The following is a 20,772-nucleotide window of genomic DNA, read 5'->3' on the forward strand; positions in this document are numbered from 1 at the left end:
TGGCTGTGTCCTTACCATCTCACTTAACACAGCAACCCTGCAGGGCAGCCTCGCATCCCCGGGGTCCAGTGAAGACATCGGCTCAGAGAAGCTGCGCAGGCTGCCGAGGCCACACATCTGGGAGGGGAACCGAACAAGGATCTGAGTCCAGGTTATGAGGACCCCAGACTTGGTGTTCTTTCCCGGGTGCCCACAGCCTCCCAGAACGCCTGTAAAATGCCCAGCCCGATAAACTCGTTTCCCTCCTCACGCTTAGGAAGCTCCTGGATCCAATGTAAGAAGAAGCGGGCAGGAGACCAATGCCGATCTCTGGGTTCAGGTCAGCTGCTTGCTCTTGGAGCCTCAGTTTCCTCATCTGGAAGTGAGAGCCCCATGTCCCCTGATAAGATCACACGGGGCTCCCACAAGGCCAGCCGTGTCAGCTGACCCTGTGGTCTAGGCGAGGCTCCTGGCAGGGTCTCCGTCCACATTCCTCCCCTTTCTCTGTCCCTCTGCACCCGCCTGACCAGACTGTCCTGAGGGCAGGGCCAGCATGGGGGCCATCCTACTGGATGGCTTCCTGATGGTCACAGCAGCCAGAAGGAGCTGGGAGGCCTGGCTGTCATCAGCCATAATGGGCACACTCAGAGTGGAGACGGAGGCCAGCTGGGAATTACATGCCTGGGGGCCTATGTGGTTCTTTTGCTTTTTCAGTTTTCACTCCCTGGGTGCCTTCTCTGTGCCAGGCTTCTCACTGAGGGCACAGGGGGGACACAGAGGGGCACGCCGTGCTTCCTGGCCCTCTGGAGGGGACACAGTGACCCTTCAATGGGATGCCACTTGGAGCTGGTGAGCATGGGGGTGCTGTGGAGTGGAGTGGTGAAGCCAGACCAGGGATTCAAAGCAGGCTTCCTGGAGGAGGTGATGCCCGAGCTGAAGCTGGTAGGAGTTCACGGTGTTAGTGGTCACTTACCAAGAAGGAGCTTAGTCTCTGGCCCTGGGGCTGCAGGGAGCCCTAGAAAGATTTTGAGCAGGAGAGACAGCGTCAGAACTGCCCTGTGGAAGGCTCCCTCTGGCTGGAAAAAAAGGAGATCCCTGTGAGGGACAGGCAAGTGATGATAGTGGCCTGTCCTGGCATGGACTTGGAGGCTGGTCTGATCTTCATCTTCCAGTGGGAGAGGCAGGAGTTGATGGGAAAGCTGGGATCTGTGACCTGAGCAACCAGGCAGGCGGTGGTGGCCATGACCGAGTGCGATCTGAGCAGCCAGGGGCATGCATGCAGCCACCCTGGAGGAGAGGGCAGATGAGGGCGCCACAGGCCAAGGACAGAGCTTGGAGGAGCAGCGGTGGTTAGTGGGTCTGGGCAGGAAGGGGGCGCCTGGAAGGGGAAGGGGCATGGCTGGGAGGCCATGGGGCTCAAGGCTCTTGTCCTCTCTGGGTTCAGTTTCCTCACCTGCTGCATGACAGGGGCCCTGGATAGTGCTAAGGGATCTACCAGCTCTGACCTCCTTCAAAGTACCCCAGAGGGTCTGAAAGTAGATGGCACAAGGTGTGCCAGCCAGGGGATCCTGGCACCCAAGCAGCTCTGCTCCTGGGGTTTAGAAATGAGTCTGCTAACAGAGTTGGCTTCTGCAGCATTTGCTGAGCCTCTTCTCACGCTGGCCTCATGTTGGGGGCTGGGGACATGGTGGGGACACAGCCCTGGTCCCACCCTTGGGACGTGCAATACAGAAGTACCTGGAAAGCCAGGAGTGTTGGCTCACTTTCGGCAGACCCAATCTGAATTCAAGCTTTTGATGAGGAATTGGAGGCTGATACTTAGTTTATAAAATAATTCACAGGAAGCTTTCTTTAAGTGTTGAAGTCTCCGGTGCATTTGTCTGTCTGTAAGTTCCTGGCTTGTCTTTGTCTTTTCCACGGCGTGCCTGAATTCCTAGGCCGGGTGCTCCTTGGATGTAGAATGTCTGGTTAGCTGGGTGCAGCCCTTCCAGGGGTCTCCAGCCCTCTTGGGTGGTAGCAGGTCCTCAGAGGTGCTGAGCCTCTCACTTAATCACCAGCTTCGTGTCTAGGGGCTCAGCTGTGTCCATGACCCTTGTTCTGGCTTCCTGTTGGCTCTGTGGTGCTTGTGTTGACAGCAGACAGAGACCTGTACCCTGCTTGTCCCCTGAGCCCTGAACAGGTGGCTCCCTGCCCCTCCCACCCTGGGCCTCCCTTGGTGATGCCCTACACACCAGACACTGCTTTTGCAGGTCTTTGCAATCCACGGTGCCAAGCTCAGAGCCTGGTGTGTGGAGGGCCCATGGGCGCACGGATATTGTGCCAGTGCTGACAGGATCTCCGGGTTGTCTTGTCCACAACGCCCCCCGTGGGTGAGGAAGCCAAGGCCCAGGTAGAGAAGGGCTTTGCACCACTCCTGGCTGCTGCAGAGCCAGCCAAGGGGCACTTCTCTCCCCCAGAGTGCCCCTGACAGCAGAGGAGGCTGGGAAGGAGATCTGGGCAGAGCTAGAAGGGGCAACACCTTGGTGTGTCTCAGACCCTGTCCCTTCTTAGCTGTGTGCCTTTGGAAAGTGGCTTCACTACTCTGGGCCTGATCCCTCGTGTCTCAGATGGGTGGAAAAACAGTGCCCGTCTCGCAGGGCCGTGGAGGGGGTTTCATGAAGTGATTGATGTAAATGCCTACTTGGGGCTGGCGTGTGGTTGGCACTCGATGGATGCTGCTTGACTACTTCTAGGACGTTTCTTCTGGTTGCCGGAACCAGGCACAGGCAGAGCCAGGTCTGAATCCCAGCCTCACCACTTACCAACTGTGATGTGGTGAGGCCACTTCGTCTTTCTGAGCCTCCGTCTTCTCATCTGAGAAATTAATCCAACAATCTTTATTTAATTTAATTTTTTTTTTGAGAGAGAGAGAGTCTCACTCTGTCCCCCAGGCTGGAGTGCAGTGGCGCGATCTTAGCTAACTGCAACCTCTGCCTCCTGGGTTCAAATGATTCTCCTGCCTCTCAGCCTCCCAAGTAGCTGAGATTACAGGCGTGTGCCCCCTTCCCCAGCTAATTTTTGTATTTTTAGTAGAGATGGGGTTTCACTATGTTGGCCAGGCTGGTCTTGAACTCCTGACCTCGTGATCCACCCGCCTTGGCCTCCTAAGGTGTTGGAGTTACAGGTGTGAGCCACGTGCCCAGCCTGATAATCTTTATCTTGACATCCTGTAAGCTCGGGGGAGGGTGTTGAGTTTGTGGCAGCCAACCCAGTGCTCAGTCCCAGGCGAGGAGTGAAGAGTTCTTCATTTACAGCGTATGAGGCACTGTTGACAGTCACCACGGCCCGTGGGATGAAATTTTTGTCTGCACTCGACGGAGGCATTCCTTCAGGCTGTGGGATCGCTCTGCGTACTGTGTGCCGGGGGCGGAAGCTGCAGGGGAGGACTCACTGTGTTGGCCACTGCGGCCCCCGACGGTCCGGGGGCGGCTGGACACTCACCAAGGAGTCACCCTGAGAGAGGTGAGGCTGCCCAGGAGGAGGGCAGGAGGGAGCCTGGAACAGGTGGCTGGACCAGGCCCTTGAAGGGCCTTGACCTTCAGGAGAACATCTGGCTTTAGCCTGGGAACTGTGGAAGTGGCTGAAAGGGCGTTAAGAAAGAGGCATCGGTGAGTCCACAAAAGACAGCAAGCGAGCCCAGCAGAGGAAGGGGAGGACCTTGGGGTACACTAGAGACCCTGGGAAGTGGTTCTGCCATCCAGACAAGCTTGGACTGAGGGACAGCAGTGGACACGCAGGTGTGTGGCCTGGAGAAGTGTCAAGATGGATGGGAAATGAAAGACAAGGGGAAGGATGGAGTCAGGTGTAATTCGGAGGATGAGACTGAGGCACAGAGAGGTTAAGTAAGGGGCCTACAGTCACACAGCCAGTGGGGCCAGGAGCAAAGCCTCCCTCCTGGCATCTGTAGGAGGTGGCAGCTGGGCCTGTGGACATCAGTCCTGGCCCTGCGGCCTGGTATGCATGTTGGGTGGAGGCGGCAGGCAGGTCAGAGCCAGCAGGAGTGACGCTGGCAGTGGCATCATCTTGCTTCATTTGTGGCGCTGCTTAGCACCAGGCATAATGGAGATGGATTGGGGCATCTGCCAGCGAATGGGGGACCCATTCCGTGTCGCCTGCCGCTCCATTAGGCAGAGATCGGGCCTATAAAGGAAGAGCTTGGGAAGAAGGTGCTGGAAGGAGCCAGGGCAAGAGGGTGGCCGAGTGCCGGGGCCTCCTGGTGGCACATGTGATGGGGACATCCTGAGGACCCCGAGTGAGAGAGGCCTGGGTGCAGAGCCAGCTCCAGCCTTGCTTAGGGAGATGACTTGACCTCACTGGCCTCAGCTTTCCCATCTGTTAAGTGGAGGTTGATCTAAGGATGGGACAGTGTGGGACTTGGCGCAAGGCCTGGTGCATGGTCCAGCCTCAGTAAGTGCTGGGTGCTATTACTGTTGTCATCATCGATATTATTGTGTGGCAGTTGGAGTCCAGCAACTGGTTGGGGGGTGTCAGGTGTCCTCTCTGTTTTGGGACGTTTGTCATCGTCTGCCCAAGCCCAAGCTCAGTTAGCCCAGTGATGCCGCCCTCAAGATGATGGGCCAGTGCCAGGACCTGAGGCCCACAGACTGCAAAGCCCAGGCCCAGGTCCAGGTGCTAGTGGAGGCTGTTGATGGGGGAGCGTAAGGAGAACCCCAGAGAGGATCGACTTCTGTTTTGAGGAGGGATTGTGTGAGTCCAAGAAAGACATGCAGAGAAAGGACAGAGGATGAGACAGGGCCACCTTGATGAGGCCAGGTGGTGGTCAGATACCATCCTTTGCCTGATTTTACAAGGTAAACATGCAGGAGGCTCAGAGAGGGTGAGGGCCTGGCTCAAGGTCACACAGCAGCTGTCACTGGGAGCAGGCCTGCCAGCTCCGGGGCCTGGGTGCTGTCCCCCTCTGTGAAGGAGGGGTGTGATCATTTATCAGGGGAGTTTAATAATGAATGAAGTTGAAGTGTCTTTAATGCAGGCAGCAGGACTGAAGTAATAAGGGACCCTGTATTAATTCGGAAGTTAATGAATATGCAGGTGTGTCTGAATGATTAATGGAGCTCCTGAAGGCCTTGGAAAGGGGTGTGTGAGCTGTTGCTGATGGAAATATGAATATTACATACATCTGGGAAGTCGGATAAACTGGGGAACAGATGGGCATTAACCAACCAGAGGGTTCTAGCAACCACTGAGAGTGGAACATACAGATATGTGGGGGCAAATATACAGTGGCGTGGGGAGCACGCTCACTTTCCTGCAATGTGATCTTGGGGGCGTCACTTAATCTCTGAGAGCCTTACTTCCCTTATCTGCAGAATGGGAAGAAAAATAATGCCTGCTTCTGGCCGGGCACGGTGGCTCACGCCTGTAATCCCAGCACTTTGAGGGGCTGAGGTCGGTGGATCACGAGGTCAAGAGATGGAGACCATCCTGGCCAACATGGTGAAACCCCATTTCTACTAAAAATCCAAAAATTTAGCTGGGTGTGGTGGTGCGCGCCTGTAGTCCCAGCTACTCGGGAGTCTGAGGCAGGAGAATTCCTTGAATCTAGGAGGTGGAGGTTGCAGTGAGCCCAGATCGTGCCACTGTACTCCAGCCTGGGCAATAAAAAACTGGTTCCTAGTATCCTGAAGATGAAATGTGAGAGAATCCCTTAACAAGGGTGGGCTCATTGTGAGCATCTCACAAACACGGGTCAACCTTTTTAGAGATGAGGGCGGAGAATTGGTTGAGGAGGGCCAAGGAAAGTGTAACAGTAGCAGTTAAATTCCCTTAAGGTGGGAACGGTGCTTCTGTTGCACTGACAGCGATAAGGAAGAAGAAAGATGAATGGCCCTTTACAGTTTATAAAGGGGAATCTCGCTCATTGGTTATCCTTTTCCTCCTTGCAGCAGCTATGTGGGGCGGAGGAGATGGTTCTTGGGGAAACCAAAGCTCTGAGGGGGCCGGTCACTGCCCATGTCACCCAGCCAAGCGAGGGCAAGAGTTGGGCCTGGGCCCAGGTCTGCATCCCTTCCCCCTGAGTCTCAGAGGATGTGGGACGCACGCACTCCCTGGGAAGGGCCTTTCCAGTATTTGCCAGGCCTGGGGCTGGGGACAGGGTCATCTCCCAGAGCCTCAGTTTCTCTCCCTGTCATGTAAAGGTCTGTCTGCTGCTCGGGGTTGATTTGAGGCTCTGATGAGGAAGTGGGACGCTGTCTGTTCACCTATGCTTGGCCTTCGGGGAGTCCCAGACACCGTCCTTTTGATGCGCAGTCTGCTGCATCAGCTGGACTTATATCTGGGGAGTCGTGGGCACCGGGCCCACGAGTGAGCTCTTGGGCTCTTGGGCCGTGAGCTCTTGGGCATGTCTCTTGTCGTTTCTCAGCCTCAGTTCCCTCATATGACAGTGTGGCTGCGATGTGTGAAGTGTGCAGGGCCTGGCACACAGCGGGTGCCAGTGCGGTGTGCTCCTCTGTCCCTGGGCCCATGTCATGGCCCTGTGCGTGGTGGCTCTCTTGTGTTCCCAGGGTGATTTTCAGCCGTGGACGTGTACAGAGAGCCTGCTGGGGATGGTGCCGGGCCCTGGGTTTACAGGGTGAGTGAGACTGTCCACACTTGGTCCCTGTCCTCTACGAGGCCATGGTCCAGGCAGAAGTTGGATGTAAAACCAGTGTCCCTGTCATGCGACCTGGGATGGGCGTCAGTAGCCGGAGGACGGCCGCCACACAGCCTTGGATGGATAAGGAAAGACACGCTCATTCATCTCCCTGTCTTCCCCACCAGAGCCCCAACCAGATGGCCTGGCTTTGGCTATGAGTCCTCCGCTCACCGGAGGCAGTGCCCACAGAATGGCTGTTTGAACGAAGAGGGAGGGAATGAATGAATGGCTGCCTTCTAGGCTCCTTTCTCTGCCTCTTCTCAGCTCCGGGCCGGTGAGCTGGGGTGTAGCCAAGCCCCTCACTTGATTGTCTCAGGGATCCGGGGTGATCCTGTTGTACATCCTTCTCTTCTCCCAGGTCTCTGCCTGGGCCTCCAGGGCCTCCCCCTGGGCCAGCCTGGCTGGGTTCAGAAAACTGTGTGTTGCTGGGTAAAGAACCTTCTGGCAGTCATGGTTGGGGAGCAGCCTGCTGTTGACAAGCAAGGAAAGCGAGGCCCAGAAGGGAGAGGGGTGGCGGGAGGGGGCAGGGCTGGGGTTAGAGCCTCTGTCTTGACTGTGCCAGGTCGGCTGCCCTGCAGTGTCCAGCCCGGCCATGTATTTATAGTCTCTACTGTTCTAGATTAACACCCAGGCCTGCCCAGGCCTTTGCAGCCTCTGGATCTGAGGACGCCTTTGAACCCTCTGGGGGGCTGTGGAATCAGAGCTCACCCCCATGGGGAGGGGAGAAGGCGGCTTCTCACCCTTCCCTTCACGGCTCTGGGGCTCACGCTGGGCCCTTTGCCTGCAGAATCTTTGCCAGCCTGGGTGAGGGTTGGGCCACCCTTTGGTGGGTTCAGCTTCTTCATCTGGGGTTCATTTTTGCGCCTTGTTTCTTTCTGGCTTGGCAGGGAGGCCGTGTGTACAGCATGAGATCAATGCACGGGTTGTGTGGCCTTGGGCAAGCCAGGCCCCTCTCCAAGCCTCAGTCTCCTCATCTGTAGAATGGGCATCACTCGCACCCGACTCTCCAGTGTCTGGCACTGGGCACTCCATGCTTGTGAGCTGGGGGTCGCTGTTTATACTCCTCACATCTCTCTGGTCCTCATCACAAGCAGTCCTCAGAGCCTGGAGGGACCGGAGTGTCATCTCCATTTGACAGATGAGGCCAGTGAGGCCCTGCCGCAGCGTGACTTACCAGAGCCATGCTGCCTATTGGGGCAGAATTCAGACTCATCTAAGTCTGAATGTTCCAGCTTCCCAGGCCCCCTCCCCAGGGCCTGTGGGCTCCTTGGGGCAGGCCAGGCTTCTCACCCCACCAGCTTGGTTCCTACCCTCTGGTCTTGGGGAGAGCTCCACTAACTCTATGCTTTTCTTACAGAGCAGAGACGACTGGCCGCCCTGAGCGCAATTCAATTCAACAGACATTTACTGAGTGCCTACTATGCGCCAGGCCTTAGGCTGGGCACTGGGGGAGGGGCGCAGAGAGGAAGATGGGGTCCTGTCCTCAGGTAGCTCCGGGCGGGGCGGGGCGTGGAGAAGACAGGCAAGGGCTAAACAGCTCAGCACCAGGAGAGAAGCTGCTTGGCGGGCTGGACGCAGCAGAGACCTGGGTTCAAGTGCATCACTGGAGAGCTGCTGTTCCTCATCCGTACCTCAGTTTCCCCACTTGTAAAATGGGGAGATGATCTCTAGGACCCATCCAGGATTCCAAGAGCTATACCTCGGGGTTGTGGGGGCAGAGCAGGGGGGTCACCCTGCAGAAGGGAGATCTCCAAAGGCTTCTCAGAGGAGGAGGCATAAGGTCTGGGCCCGGGGGATGGGGACAGGTGGGAATGGGTCATAGGGTTAGGACCAGCTAACGGCCAGTGAGTAACAGCCTGGTGGACGTGGGTGTGGGCATGGCCCCAATTCCATAGGGTTGCGAGAGGACATGGTGGGGTGTGAGCTTAGAGAGGGAGGGGTTCTAGGGCCATAGGTCAGGGCGTGAGCTCTATTCTGGGGCCAGTGAGAGCCATTGTGGGCTGTTGAGGGCGAGTCAGGAACAGCTGGTCCTGCTCTGTCTCACCCTCTTCTCTCTCCCTCTCTGGGGCACACTTCAGGATCACATTCCCATAGAACCTTGCAGCTGTGGGGCCTTGGCAGCTCCTGCACTGTGTCAGGCACTGTGTACGTTAGTCCTCATTGCGGCCCCAATTCACAGAGGAGGACGCCGAGCTTGGAGAGGAAGCTCTTGCCCAAGGTCACGATCTGACTCCCAAGCCCCCCATGCTTCTCCCACTACCTCCCACTGAAAGGGTTCCTGTTCTCTGTGACCTCTCCCATCCTGGGGACCCCCTCCATAAAGCTCTGGGGGGTGCCTGCCAAGGGCGATGCAGTTGGGTTTGGAGGGCGAGGTCAGGAAAATCCCAGATGTTAGCAGGACTGGCTTTCTCCAAGACCTGAGTTTCTGCCCTAGCAGCCGCCCTCTGGGATACAGAGTGAGGCGGGGCTCCTTCCCACTTTACAGATGAGAAGACTGAGGTCCTGAGAGTCATGTGGCTAGTCCAAGGTCAAACTCAAGGGAGTGACAGCCTAGGCTAGAAGCTGGTCTCTTTATTGCCCAACTGAGGCTGGAGGGAGACTCAAGTCCCCCTGAGATCTGTGCAAACGCTGACTCCTCCCCGGCCTCCCCAGGGAGCAGAAGAGCCCAGCACCGGAGTCACAGACCTGGTTCAAATCCTGGCTTTGTCTTTTGCATGAACTGTGTGATCTGAGCAAGTCATGAATTACTGGGAGCCTCGATTTCCTTATCTATATGAGGGTGGCGAGCTGGCCTCCTTCACTCAGCCATGAACAAATATTTATTGAGCACCTACTGGGAGAAGCAGGACCCTTCCTCGGGGAACTCAGTCCGGGGGTAACAGCAGCAGTTATGATTCCGGTTGTGATGGAGGAAGGGCAGGGGGCTGTGAGGAGCCACAGGGGAGACCCCAGCCAGGTGGGAAGAAGGCAGGCAGGTAGGAGGGCAGAACAGGCAGTGGCTCCCGCAGGACCACGTGGGTTGGGCTCTGGATGCTGTTGGAATTTTCCCAGATCAGCCTGAGCCAATGAAGACTTTTCGGCAGGGAGTGCCATGCTCAGGTTGACGTTCTAGAAAGCTCGTCTTCTGCTGGGTGGAGGGGGCATGGAGTGGGGAGGTAGGGTTGGAGGTAGAGAGACCAGCAGGAGCAGTAGGGGGAGGAGGTGGCACCAAGGCGGGAGTAGGAGCAGTTGGGGAGGTGTGGGTGCCTCTCAACAGGTCTGGGAACTGAGAGAGAAGCAGGGAGGATGGGGAAGGGGCTGTGGGAGATGAGTCCAGTCATGGAGGTGGACATGGATGAGTGAGTTTCAGGTGCCAGAGAAGGGCCCAGGAGGCAGCTGGGTACGGTGGTTTGGGTGTGGTCAGCCTGGGGCTGACATTAGAAGCCTTGGGAGGGGTTGAGGGGCTCTTGGGGTAGGGGAGGAGGAAGCAGGTTTGAGAAAGGCAAGGCAGTGAGCAGGGACCAGGACATCAGGGGAGGCCACTGCTTAGCGTACAAGCAGAGGAGCCCGAGGGGCTGTAGCCTGGGAGGTCAGGGGAAAGCAGAGCTGCAGGTCCCCAGCCCAGGAAGGAGGTGGTAGGACTTAGGTCTGCGGGGAGATTTCAGAAGGCGACGTGTCAGGCGCTGTGCCTGGTGCCGGCGCGGATGAGGTGCCCAGGAGGGTCAGCTCCTGCATCTTTTCACCCAAAGGCAGAAGTTTAGTCTGTCCCTTACCCTCCTGAGGAGGACGAGGTGGCTACAGAGGGGAAGGTGTTGGGGAAGGAGGAAAAGGGGAAAAACATTTGCATGCATGACAAGGCTGAAGTGAGGGAGAGAGAAAGGGGGAGAAAGAGGATAAGAAATTACCATACACCAGGATCTTGTTATTCAAGCTAATTTTCAAAGGACCACAGCTGTCACACTGAGATAATTCGTTAATTATCACAGCCATTGTGCTTTGGCAATGGGAGAGAAACCGAGGCCGGGGAACAGGCTGAAGGTGGGGGTGGGAGCAGGCTGTTGGGGGGGCCTGGACTTCAGAAAGAGGACAGGGACAGAGACAGAGGCAAAGAGGGGTGTGTTGCCCTCAGGACTGAAAGGAAGACATTGTCAGGCCAGGCCCCATCCTTCCTCACTGTCATTGTTGCGGTGGGTAATGAGGTCCTCCTGCCTGCCTGCCTGGCATGTGCCACGGTGCCACGTGCCAGGCCCCCACAGCGATACCTGCAGGAGGCAGCTTCCTGCAGCTGTGACCCTGCCCAGACCCTGGCCTGTGGCCATCCCCTCCACAGCCCTCTGAGCTGGTGCCCTTCTTGTCCCACTTTACAGAAGAGGAAACTGAGACCCAGGAAAGATTAGCTTGCCAGGACCATGCGGGTGAGGTGGCCTAGCCTGGATTCCAGCTGAATGTGGACCCTGCACTTTGGCAGCACATTAGGGAGGTCTGGTCTTGGTGGACTGGCCACGCGGAGTTGGTGGACGCAGGAGCTGTCACATAGATAGCCTCACGTTCGGGCTGTGGTTTCTGCCCAGCCGGCAGTCCTGGGGCGGCCCTCCCCGGGGAGTTTCCGGGGCTCGGTGTCGACCCCTCTGCACTAACAGAGCCTCCTTGTTCTCTGATGCTGCAGCTGCAGGCCCCCTGTGGCCTCAGAGGCGGCCGTCAGTCTGGCCTGGACCCTCCCACCTGCTCTAGAGAAAGCTGGTCTCAGGGCCGGGGGGAGGGAATTTGGGCCACCCCAGGTAGTGTCCATAGTGACCCCTTGCGACTGCCTGGTTAGAGGTTCTGAAGCGACAGAAGCTGAGTGGGCTGTGGCCTGAGGAGGGGTTTCTCAGCCTGGGCCTAGAGGGCTCCAGGACCCTGGGTGCTGGGCCCTGGTAGGGACGGGCTGGGGCGTGGCAGGCAGGTGTTCCAGTCCCAGGTGAGCAGAGTGAGGGGATCCTAAGTCCGTGGGGAGAGGGGTGGGACCAAGGAGCCATTCCAGAAACCCCAGGGCCCCTTGGTGAACTGTGGTGTGACTTCAGGAACTCAGGTCTCCTGGTGTCCACAGTGGCCATGCCTGGAAACAGCACCTAGGCTCGGTCGGCTGGCAGCGTTCTGTGGGGTGGGAATAATGTTTGGGAGAGGGTAACCCCCAAATCCCAGTAGGAGCCCCAAACTTGACCCAGGCAGGGTTGTTGGCAGTGGAAAAGTGGGCCCCACAGGGTGGCAGGTGGGCCTGGGGTGGCTGTGTGGGAGCTCCCTTGGCTTGGGGACCTCTCCCCAGTGGGGCTGCTTGCAGCCAAGGGGAAGCTGTCGGAGGGTCAGGACAGCTTAAAGTCCTGTAGAACTGGTGACCCACAGTGGCCAAGACTCAGGAGACTTTTAGGACCAAATAAATGGTAGATACATCCTAGAACCCTTGAACCCCAGACTCATAGTTGGAGACCTCCCTCCCTGAATGACAGATCCACACTGTTAGTATCCTGGTGCTAAAACCCAGGAGCCGTGGGTCAGGAGGATAGGGGAGGGGGCTCGAGGTCAGGCAGGGGTCAAGTACAGGAGGCAGGGATTGGGGCACCCTTGGGTCCCAGGCTGAGAGGCTCGCAGGAATACCCCTGACAGACTGGGGTTCTACTTGTCCCCACGCTGGTGTCCCCTTGTTGCTGACCTCATAAACTCCAGTGTGCGGGGGTCAGCTGGCCACCTAAGCCAGAGAGGCAGGGAGGAGGTTGGACGCCACCCCGGCCGGTGCCACTGCTGTCCCTCCAGGGATGCAGCCCCAGGGAAGCCAGATCTTCCCTGTATCTCAGTGGATTCCAGAAATGAGAATTTTTGAAATAAAATCTGCCAAGTTTTCAATATTGGCAACTGATTTAAAAAAAATGTGAAAACCACCATCCAGATGAAACAGGATCCCACAGCAGCTTGAACAGAGCCTGGGGCCGTGGAGGCTGGAAGCCACTGCATAGCAGTTGTGAGGCCTCAGTTTCCTCATCTGCAAAGTGGGAATAGTGATAGTGCTTTTAAGACGTTTAAAGTTGGCCCAGGATCAAATGAGTTCATATGGGAAGTGCGGAGGCCCAGCCGGTGCAAGCACTGAAGCCTCTTCTCATCTTGTCCGTGGCCACCCATCCCTCCCCGGGCTACCTCTCAGGGGGCTTCGCTCTCCGCCACTGGAGCCTCCACTTCCCCCTTGGGGTCCCCACATGCACTGCCCCTGTCTTGGGACAGCCCTGAGGGTGCTGGAGGGCAGGGAAGCGTCCGCCCCTTGGGACCCTGGAGGAGGAGCAGGTGGAGGAGGCAGAGCCAGGAGGGCGGGCCTAGCCGGCGCCTGGTACATAGTAGGTGCTCCATAAATGTTTATTGAATGAATGAATGGAGGCCATGCAGGCAGAGGCAGCCGTGCTGCGCAGGCACTGGTGAAAGAGCGGGTCCAGTGGACACTGGTGAGTAGTGCCCAGGGGCTGCAGCTGAGGGGGCCAGCAGGGGCCGGGTGGGGAGGCGAAGGTCAAGTCGGGAGAGGGCAGGGGTCAGATGGGGAGAGGCCAGGGGTCGGGAGTGGGAATTGGCGTCAGGTGGGGAGAGGGCAGGGGTCGGGAGTGGGAATTGGCATCAGGTGGGGAGAGGGCAGGGGTCGGGAGTGGGAATTGGCGTCAGGTGGGGAGAGGGCAGGGGTCGGGAGTGGGAATTGGCGTCAGGTGGGGAGAGGGCAGGGGTCGGGAGTGGGAATTGGCGTGAGGTGGGGAGAGGGCAGGGGTCGGGAGTGGGAATTGGCGTCAGGTGGGGAGAGGGCAGGGGTCGGGAGTGGGAATTGGCGTCAGGTGGGGAGAGGCCAGGGGTCGGGTGTGGGAGGCAGGGTCAGGTGGGGGAGGCAGGGTCAGGCAAGGGCAAGTGGGGAGTGGCTAGAGGTCGTGGGGGGTGAGGAGGTGGGGTCAAATGGGGTGAGGCCAGGGGTCAGGTGGGGGAGGTGGGGTCAGGTGTGAGAGGCAGAGTCCATGGAGGAGGTGGGATCCAGGGGAGGAGAGGTAAAGGCCAGGCTGGGGAGAGAGCGGGTGAGGGAGGCAGTCTCGAGTAGCCTGGAGAATTCTGGGAAAGCCAGGAGGTGGGTTTTTAAACACAGGTCATCGGTCATCCTTGGCTGTGGGACAGTCCTGTCCCCAGGTGCTTGGTGGTGGGTGGGCTGGGGTGGGGGTTTGCCAGGGAGTGGGCCCTGCTCACGGGCCGTGCGGTTACAGCTGCCCCCAGAACCAGGCTCAGGCCTCTCCTGTCGGGCCATGCGGTGGTTTGCCAAGGCCAAGCCCTTTGGTAAAACCCTTCACCCCCTGCCTCTCTCCTTCCACCAAGGCTTGGACACGGAGTAGGTACTAAAGATGACTGTGGCACCCTGTGAGCAGGGGAAGCACGGGGACCAGGTGAGCCATGGGTGGTGACACGGTGGGCAGGTGACAGGGCTTTGGGGTGGCTCAGCAAACCAGAGACATGCGTGTACTGTGGTTTTCCTCCAAACAGATGAGGAAACTGAGGCCCAGGGAAGTGAGGTGCTGACTTGCCCGAGGTCGCCCCAAGCCCCTTCTTTGGATGAGGTTACACCTGGAGATGCGCGTCCCAAGCACCAAGGCCTTGCAGAGCCCCTGACGCCTTGGCTGTCAGCTGTTGGTGCTGTGTTGTTCTTGTTAAGCTCTTTTGAGTAAGAAGGCAGCTTAGTGAAGGGGAGGCAAATCTGTCTGCCCCAGGACCAGACGCATAGTAGGTGTTCAGGGAATATACGTGGAACGCGTAAGAAACATGGGCAGTGTTCGGCTGCTTGGGCCGCATGCCTCACCCAGCCCAGGGCTAAACTGCAGGCAGGGCCTCTCGCCCGGGCCTGGTCCCTGTTTCCCTGTGACACAGATGCAGTCATGGCCTGCTCACCCAGTGCAGGATGACACAGAGCCCGGAGCAGGTGCCAAGGCAGTGAGGGGCAGGAGCCAGCTCCCCCGGGACCCAGAGCAGCTGGTGTGCAGGGCTGAGACTAACAAGACATGATTGAATGGGGGTGGATGAACACCCAGCACCTTGGAAGAGACCTAAACAGATACTGCCCAGAGCTGCCCGAGGACCCTGAGAGGGCACCAGGGCTGCCTGGCCGTGTGTGTGAAGGGGCCTGGGGGTTTGGTTGACATCTAGGACAAGGTGAGGACATGACGCTGGTCCCTCCTTACTGTCACTGCATGAACAGAAGCAGGGAGCCCAGCCGAGGGAGGTGGAGGCCTCTGGAGCTGATCCTGCTCCGAACGCATTGGCACTGGTGCTTGGTTCCAGGCAACACATTGTAAGAGGGACCTTGACAGTAAGCGTGACCGGGGCAGCTGTACCCAAGGGCAGGAGGGACTTGACACCATAGCGTAGAAGAGCAGGTAGAGGACGCGGTGCTGTTTAGCTTGTATAAACAGAGCGATAACAGACCAGCAGATGTCAGAAGGGTCTTTATGGGGTACTGGCCTTGTCCCTAGTGGCTCCAGAGAGTAAGGTGGCAGCCATGAACAGAAGCACAAGGAGCCAGACTTGGCTTTGTAATAGAAGAATTTTCTAGCAATCGTAGCTGTTCAAGAAGGGAATCAGGGCCGGGTGCGATGGCTGGGTGTAATCCCAGCACCTTAGTAGGTGTAGGTGGGTGGATCACTTGAGCTCAGGAGTTCAAGACCAGCCTGGACAACATGGTAAAGCCCCATCTCTGCCAAAAATACAAAACAATTAGCTGGGCGTGGTGGCGTGAGCCTATGGTCCCAGCTACTCGGGAGGCTGAGACACGAGAATTGCTTGAGCCTGAGAGGCAGAGGTTGCAGTGAGCTGAGACTGTGCCACTGCATGCCAGCCTGGGTGACGGCTAGCTAGACTCTGTCTGAAAAAAAAAAAAAAAAAGAAAAAAAAAAAAGCCGGGCACGGTGGCTCATGCCTGTAGTCCCAGCACTTTGGGAGGCCGAGGCGGGCAGATCACAAGGTCAAGAGATGGAAACCATCCTGGCCAACATGGTGAAACCCCATCTTTACTAAAAATACAAAAATTAGCTGGATGTGATCGCGCGTGCCTGTAGTCCCAGCTACTTGGGAGGCTGAGACAGGAGAATCACTTGAACCCGGGAGGTGGAGGCTGCAGTGAGCAAAGGGAAAAAAAAAAGGAGAACCAGTAGCTTCAGGTGGGTGCTGAGAGCCCTGTCACTGGAGGTCGGCAGGTGACGGGACATCTCCCAGGGAGGAGCCTTGTCTGCTGCTACCACGAGCTCAGGCTGGCCTGGGTTCTTGGCTGTGTGGTCTTGGGCGCATCACTGCACCTCTCTGAGTCTCAGTTCCTTGCCTATAAAATGGGAGGCATAAGGAGGGTGGTGAGGCCAAAAGGAAGGCTCGGTACATTTTGTGCCCCATCACAGGGAGGCTTCTCCCTCTGATATTGAAGATTCTGACTCAGTGAAGTCAGGGGCTCCAGGATCTCCCTCACATCCCTAGCCTGGAGCTCTCATTCCACACAGCACGTCCCGAGAACCTGCTGTATGTCTGACCCTGTTCTAGACATGGGGGTTACAGCAGGGAACAAGGTCAAATCCTGCTTTGCTCTTCTGGGGATGGGGCAAGGAAGGGCAATGATGAACTAAGTGACATCAGGTGGTGCTGGCTGCTGTCAGGGGACTGAAGCCTGGGTTGGGTGAAGAGTGAGTTATCTCAGACTGGGAGGCCAGAGAAGGCAGGGGTCAGGGGTAGGGAGCGATTGAGCAGAGATCTCAGTGAAGTGGATTATGGGGATTCTGGGGGAAGAACATTCCAGGCAGAGAGAAGAGCAAAGGTCCTGGGGTGGGAGTGTGCCTAGGGGTTTGAGGAGCGCAGCTGGCCTGGAATCAGTACTTCCTGATTGATGGAAACATCGAAGTCTCTCGAGGCTTGTGGACAACTCCCCCTTGCACCTTTCCTCTGACAGGGGCAGAAAACCCAGTAGACTGGTCCAGTGTATGTCCCGCCCCTGCCATGGTCCCAGCTCTTTGGAGGGAAGCCAGGGAGGAGAGAGCCTTCGGTCTCCTCATCTGTACGATGAGGCTGACAGCGCCAGCTGTGTGGGGTTGATATCAGATTCAAGGAACGTCAAATGTCAAGACACAAAGGAGCATGGACAAAGGGTATATGACTATCTTAGAGGCCAGGAGACTGAAGCCCAGAGGAGTTAGGGAATGTGCCTGATGTCACACAGCTCAGCATTCGATCCCAGGACCCTTCCTCGCACCATCCATGCCCTGAAGCAAGGGCTCATTGCGCTGGAAATCCAAACAGTTAACTTACCGAACGGTCATTCCATGGCGAAGGTATAATCCTCCCACTTTACAGACAAGGAACTGAGGCCCAGGGAGCTCCAGGCAGTGACAAGACCAGTGTTCAGACCCCCACCTTGAGTCTCTTCCCCAGGGGGTGGCAGACTTTGTCCCTGAGGGCGGAGTTCCTGGCCTGGTGCTAGGGTTCCAGCAGTGAGGGGTGAGGCGGCTGCCTGCCTGAGAGATCTGGCTGGGCCCCAGAAGTCCTCCGTCCTCCCAATCCTCAGTAATGGCATTGACACGGACGGTGACAATGACACCTCCGGGAGCCTTGGCCAGCCTGGCTCAGGGAAGAGCCCGTGCCAGGGCTTATAAGCTGCTGCAAATGAGATTTCCCTGGCCGAGCCTCACGTCCCTGCTCCTGGGAGGCCAGACCGAGCTTTCCCCACCTGCTCCTGGAGCTGACGGGTGTCCCTGCAAGAGTGTGGCCACACAAGTGGGAGCCTGGGGTGGTGCGTTTGTGGGGCCTCCTGCCCTGGACTGAGCGTGTGTGTGTCTGTCATGTCTTGGGATTTCGGGGGAACTCTGGGAGCCGGGTGGTACTCACCTTGCCACATGGGGAGAAACTGAGGCTCGGAGAGGGCCTGCCGCTCACCCAGGGTCTCACAGCTGATGGGACCTTCATCTTCCCTGCTGACCTCCGCTGACTGCATCCCCAGCTGGCCTCGCTCTGTCCACCCTCTCATCCACCCTGAGGAGTTAGCCCAACCCCCTCAGCCCCTCCCACACACCACAGTGCAGTGGGGGCTGTCCCCGGGTCGGGGGTCCAGACGCTCCTCTGACAGGGAAGCTTGGGAGTCAGCCTATAGTAGGGGGCCGAGAGGACGTGACCCCGAGGTTCAGCGAGCTTGAGTCCAGGGGAACCCTGATCTTGGGTGATGAGGGTTGTGAAGAAATAATGATAAAACCCCCGTTAACAACAGCGGCTGTCATTCACAGAGGCCAGGCACTGTGCCAGGCTTGCCCTCTGAGGGCGGCAGGGGTGGGGCTGATCCAGGACTCCCTTGTCTTCTCAGTTCTGAGTCCAGAGAGGGGCCCGGGACCTTGGAGCACCCGGGCGGAAAGGGCACAAACCCAGCGGGATCACTGGGCAGCTGACTACCTGGAGAGGGGAGGCATTTGCCTAGAGTGACTCTGGGGTCTGCGGTCCTGCCCAGCTCTGAACTGAGACCCCTGCACCACCAGCTCTGCCCTCAGAGCAGCAAGGGCTGTGGGGTCTCACTGACTCTCCTTTCTGCCCACGAATGTCCCCATGAGAGGGGATGTCATACAGCATGCATCCTGCAGACCAGGAGCCCCCGATAACGGCATGCACCCTGGCTGTGCAGCTGTTTCTTCTGTGGTGGAAGGAGAGAGTGCCCCTTAAAGACAGCTGCTGCTGGGGCACTTGGGACCTGAATGGGGAAATGCTCTAGGGGAAGGGTCCAGTCAGGCCAGGGCGGACTGCTCTTTGCTGGAACACGCCACCCCTCAATGCCTGCTTGCCTGCATGGCTGCACCCCTCCTGGGCTGTGCCACCAAGGCTCTGGGCAGAAGAGGACTCTGCGCCCCACAGCTGCTTCCGCCGCTCCCCCTTCCCTCTGGGCTGGTCACAGGCTGCATTCCGGTGGTTCAGCCAGACCAGGTGTCAATTGTCTCCCTGGCCTCTGGGCCGGGGAAGGGAAGCAGGTGCCCATGTCCCCCGCCCCCCCCATCCATCATCTAGATAGCTCACTACCATCGGTGCCTCTGTCTCAGACGTGCTTTCTCCTTTTCTCTCCTCCTCTGTCTGTCTCTGCTCAGCTGTCTTAATATTTTTGCTTTTACACCATTCTCAGTGCTCGCCTCCTCCCTGCAGCGCCCCCCTTCTTCCCATCTCTCACCACCTGGGTATGTGGGGTGCTGCCGTGTCCCCCCTGCTGTGTGTGTGGGAGGACCACCCCCGTGGGAGGAGGGGAAGGGCATGACTTTGGCCATGTGACCACTGGACCCTCAGCCTCAGACCTGAGAGGACAGGCTGGCGTCCCCACCCTCCACACCTTGAGTGTGTGAGCAGCTGGGCCAGGGGCCAAGTGCTGCTGTCAGCGCCTTCTCTGCCTCGGCCTCTCTGTTCCTTCCGTGGCTGCGTCAGGTCTCCACGGGTGGCAGGCAGGCAGGCAGGCAGGCAGGCAGCCCGGGATGGGGACCGGGCAGCTGATGCACCTGGGACAGGGCGATGGGAGCCTCCTCCCAGCTCCATCTGAGTCACGGGGGTGGGTGGCAGCTGGTTCCAGCCCAAGCCATCCTGGAGACCAGGAGGAAGAGGAGCGAGGGCCACAGACAGGTCACCTTGAGGCTCAGGTGGGCAGAGCTCCGAGTGGCTGGGGTTGGGGCATGGAGGGCCTCTGCCCACCCTGGACTGTTTGGGAAGAGCTAGTGGGGGGGCTAGCTCCCCTCCCACGTGGGCGTCTTCTCTCACGCCCCTCCACGCTCAGCGTCCTCCCATCCTTTGGCAGGGCCTGGGCTTTCCCAGGGCTCCAGACAGCTTGACTTTGCCCAATACCCTGGGTCTGGCTGTGGGGATGCTGGTTTGAGCAACTCAGATGTGAAGAGAGGGGCTGGAGTTGCACGTAGGCACACACACGTGTAGAACACACAGAACACACATGTACTTAAACATGCCAACTATAACATAGATGGGTGCTTGCATTCCCTGGGTCGTCCCCGACACGCATACCTTCCCGCCCCTCCACACACAAGCACGTACCCCCGCAGCGGATGCACGGGACGTGTGCACACGCGCCTGCCCGCACATCCTTGACTTGTACACGTCAGCACACCCCAGCATCAGCACTCTGAGCCACCTGCATGTGCACCTGCATACAAATGCGGTCCCCAGACATTCCCCGATGAGGAGGAGGGACTGCATTGGAGCAGACGAGGGTCCTCTGACAGGCCGGCTCGTGGATCTCTGAAGTGGCAAGCAATTCCAGTACAACCTTGCTACCTGTGGGAGGGGAAACTGAGGCTCAGAGAGGAATAGAACTGGCCTGGGGTGCCCTAGGATCCGGTGGCCATGCTGGACAGGGGGCCAAGGTCTCTGCAGCCCTGAGACCTTTGCATAGCACAGCCAAGGACGGAGCTGCTGTCTGCTGCCTGGGCACCCCTTGCTGCCTGGCTGCCTTGTGGCACCCCCAAGCTGGTTCTGTAGCCACTGGGGAGGTGTGAAGCTGGCCTCAGAGGTCCAGATCATCACAGCCTCTGACGTAGCGTCAGCCTTTAGTCCAGCGGACCATCTGGACTCCCTGTTCACCTCTCACCATCCCCACCTCGGACTTCCTGTGGGATTAACCCCGCCTCCGCACCCATTTCCCTTTCCTCTGTTCCAGCCCTCTGGGGCTCAGTGCTGTAAATTGGTTTTGCTTTAATGGCAAAGGTTTAAAAACTGTTTTAAGTGCCCTTTCCTGGACTTTCCCAGGAGGAGGAGGAGAGAGAGGCAGAGGTGGCTCTTGTGAAAAGTCTCTGACTTTCTGTGTCCAAACGTGGATTTCTCAGACCTAATCTTCACATCCCTGGCCCCTGCTGGGCTGTTTCCATAGTTGAGAGCACAGGGTAGGGGCTGGGGCTGGGGTCTGTCCAAGGGGCTGTGTCCAGCTTGCTGGGCAACCTGGCCAAATCTCCCCTGAGTCTGTGGCTCAGTTTCCCCACTTGGAAAGTGAGGGTTGATGCAGATGGTCTGCTGCTGTGACCCCCGTGGTGCCTCCCTGCCCTTCTGCATCTTGGAAATGGGCAGCGTGAGTCCCCTGCTTCTTC

General features: G+C 58.1%; 1 protein-coding gene across 15 annotated transcripts in view; it reads left to right on the plus strand.

Moving 5' to 3' along the window:
• ELFN2 (extracellular leucine rich repeat and fibronectin type III domain containing 2) overlaps window positions 1-20,772 on the plus strand; it is a 59,844-nt gene that overhangs the window by 31,183 nt on the left and 7,889 nt on the right. For 2 of the 15 annotated variants that reach the window (XM_077948190.1, XM_077948200.1), the window contains exon 1: window positions 12,808-13,113. The exons of 11 other annotated variants lie outside the window; for them this stretch is intronic. The gene's annotated coding sequence lies outside the window, so the exon portion shown is untranslated. Of the gene's footprint in view, window positions 1-12,807; window positions 13,114-13,462; window positions 13,489-13,801; window positions 14,080-20,772 lie in introns of those variants that run through there. 2 more of the 15 variants (XM_077948194.1, XM_077948193.1) reach the window with 2 other exon arrangements.

This window comes from Macaca mulatta, chromosome 10, assembly GCF_049350105.2.
Source record: "Macaca mulatta isolate MMU2019108-1 chromosome 10, T2T-MMU8v2.0, whole genome shotgun sequence".
Taxonomy (NCBI): Eukaryota; Metazoa; Chordata; class Mammalia; order Primates; family Cercopithecidae; genus Macaca; species Macaca mulatta.